Genomic DNA, 3059 nt, shown 5'->3' with positions numbered 1-3059 from the left:
CCCCCTCTCCATCCTCCGTGACGAGGGGTCCTGCAGCCCCAGCCAATGCGGTGACCCGGGGTGGCTTTTGCTGTTGCTTCCCATCATGTTTCCTTCTTCCACTGCTCCCAAGCAAAGGCCAGGTTGAGGCATCCCCAGCCCCAGGGTGCACCCATGGGTGCAAAGCTGCTGAGTCGAGGAGTGCAGGGCCAGAGTTTGCCCACTCCAGACACCCACTCTGGGTGCAGCTCAGCTCCCCACAAAGCCAAGCAGATGCCCAGGGTGCCCCGCCAGCCCCACGGGGCCCTGGAGCGCCGGGGTGGCTGGGGAAGGCATTGTTGATGAGGGCACTAAAAATAGAGTAGGGACTGGGATCTTAATGGGACTTTGTGGGAAACCTGGAAACATTTTCTCATCCCCGTAAATGAGTCCAGATGCATTAACGATGACTGCATCGCATCCTGAGGTACCGCCGGAGGGAACCGGGACGCGCTCGCAGCTTCCTCGCCTTGCGGTGGGGGATTGGTTGGAGAGGGGAGTCGCCAACAGCAGCGCCGGGCTGAGCCGTGACCGCCGTGTCCCACGTGGGGACAGGGACAGGGACAGGGACAGGAGCTGGCTGGCTGGAGCTTGCCCGGCATCACCGTGGTGAGGACCCCAGTCCCCATCCTGGGGGTCCCTGTTCCTGGTGCCCGCGGGTGCTCCCAGCTCTACGTGAGGCGGGAAGCGTGGAACGTGTGCGAAGCGTGGTCGTGGCACCACGGCCTAGGGAGCTCAGGGCTCTCTGGAGCTCCCCAGGGCCTGAGGTGGGCAGTGAGGAGAGGTGAGGTGATGCAGGAGGGCCCCCAGATCCCACGGCCGGTGGCACTGTCGGCACTGCACCCCCCTGGTGTGCCCTGTGGTGGCATCAAGCTGGTGGGATCCGGCCTGTCAGGGGGTTTCCTTCTGCTCCGCCATGGAGTTGGTGACTGGGGTATTGGCTCCCAGAGTGCCTGGCCCCACTCGGGGACCTTGGACTCCCCCGGGGGATGGCTCGGGGCCAGCCTGGGCAAGTAGCCCAGGGCGGGTGGCTGTTGGAGCCCACGTCACGAGGCAGGTTGGCACGGCCGTCTCCGCGGTATGGCAGTGTCACTTAGCGGTTACAGCGGCGGCCCAGGAGGCAAGGACAGTGTCTCCCTGTGCCTCAGTTTACAGCCAGGTGGGGGTCAGTACCCGGCACAGGAGGGGGGCACCTGCCCCTGTCCCAACCCAGGGTGCAGAGCCGTTACATGGGGGACAAGGGGACCAGCCGCAGCCACCAGCCTCCGCGCCGGGCACCGCCAGAGCCCGGCGTTCCGAACAGAGTCCCTTTGTGCAGGTCAGCCCCCACCCACTTCTGCTGCTTGGGAGGCGTCCAAAACCCTCCCGAAATAGGACCCAGCCGGGCTCAGCCTTTGAATCTCCCCAGGAAGGCTCTGCTGAGCTGCCGAAAGCGGATGAACACCCCCCTTCCCCCTGTTAGACCAGTCCCATCCTTCCGCGCCCGGGCTGCAGGACCCAGCCAGGCTCGGCGCTGAACCTCAGGGGACACCCTCATCTCCCTTTGCTCTCTGGGAGAGCCTGTCACCACCCTCGGTTTCCCCATCCCTAAGTGGAGGGTCCTGGCTGGTTGTTCCCAGCCCCTGGGGAGCCAGTGGGGTGCTGGAGCACAGGCTGAGCCTTTGGCACATCCATGGCACTGCAGAGGCACTGGGGCTGTAAGGGGGCCATGAACTCTTCACTCCCAGGGCCCCGGGGGCAGCCGATCCTCCTGCAAGGTCGCCGACTCCGCGGCAAAAGGCCGGGGCTATTTTTAACTGGTGACTTGCTCCAGGGATGGATTTGCAGCAGGGTGAGCCCCGTGAGCCCATCACACCATCATGGAGTGCAGAGATACCCCCAGTGCCACCCCGCCATGGACACCTCCGGGCACACCCAGGAGGGAGATGGGGACCTCTCTCTGCACCCCTTTAATGGTGCATGACGGGGGTGAGTTAATCCCCCTCAGAAAGGCCGGGACAGAACAGGCAGGGCTAAAAATATGTTAGGAGGGAAATAAAACCTCCTGCGTCAGGGGCTAAAGCCAGGCTCAGAGCCTTGGGCTTGGCCGGGGGGGGCCCTGGCTGGCCCCAGCTCCCTCTGTGCTGGGGACAGTGCCCCCTCCCCAGACTGAACGTGGTGCTGTCGGCCCTGGTGTCTGTCCTCAGTTTCCCTCTGCGCTCCTGGGGGTGCAAACTGCCTCCATCCCTGCCTCACATCCTGGCAGCTCCCAGGCTGGGACCCCAGGATCTGGGATGGGGTCTCAGGCACTGCAGTCCCTGCCATGTGCTGGGAGCAGGGCTGGGGGGCACAGGCCACCCCCGGGGCCCCACACTGACACGGGGCCGGATGGAGGAGCTGGCAGTGCCGGGACCTGCTGGCAAAGCCTTTTTTTCTTTTTTCCAGTTCCATAAAACATTTCCCTTCCTTGGAGCCCCGGGGAGGTTTCAGCTGGAAAGCCACGTGGCTCTGGTGCTGCTGGCCACGGGATGCTTCCCGGGGTGAGGGGACATCTTCTTGGCCATGGGCTGTGTCCCCTCTGTGCTTCCCCTGTGCTTCTTCCACATCTCTTCCCGGACCCCAGGAGCCACTGTCGCATCCTGCCTGGCAGGTGACAGGTCTCATTTTCCCTATTTCTGGAAAGGCAGCGCCTCACCCTGGGGGCAGGTGGGGTCACCCTGGGGAAGCGGATGAGCCTTCGGCTCCCGAACCCCGAGGGGGATGCTCAGAGACGGCACCTGGGGAAACTGAGGTGCCTGGGGGATCCAAGTGAGTCTGCAGGAAGGCAGCAAGTGGCCCTAGACTCTCCCACCATCAGGTTTCGCTTGCCAACACCCTCTTGGCTCCTCCACCCATCAGTGCTGGCTGTGCTGCTGCTGGGTACCATCCCCGGGGAATCCATACCCCTTCCCCGCACACGGGGCACTCTGCTCCCCAGTTTGAGGTGCGTTCGGCAAACCCAGGGACCGGCAATGCCAGTTGTTGCTGGGGTGGGGGTGCACGGGGGCAGACCAGAGGCGGGG

Source organism: Manacus vitellinus, unplaced genomic scaffold (assembly GCF_001715985.3).
Source record: "Manacus vitellinus isolate BGI_N305 unplaced genomic scaffold, ASM171598v3 scaffold_64_pilon, whole genome shotgun sequence".
Lineage (NCBI taxonomy): Eukaryota > Metazoa > Chordata > Aves > Passeriformes > Pipridae > Manacus > Manacus vitellinus.
This window is presented reverse-complemented; position numbering follows the sequence as displayed.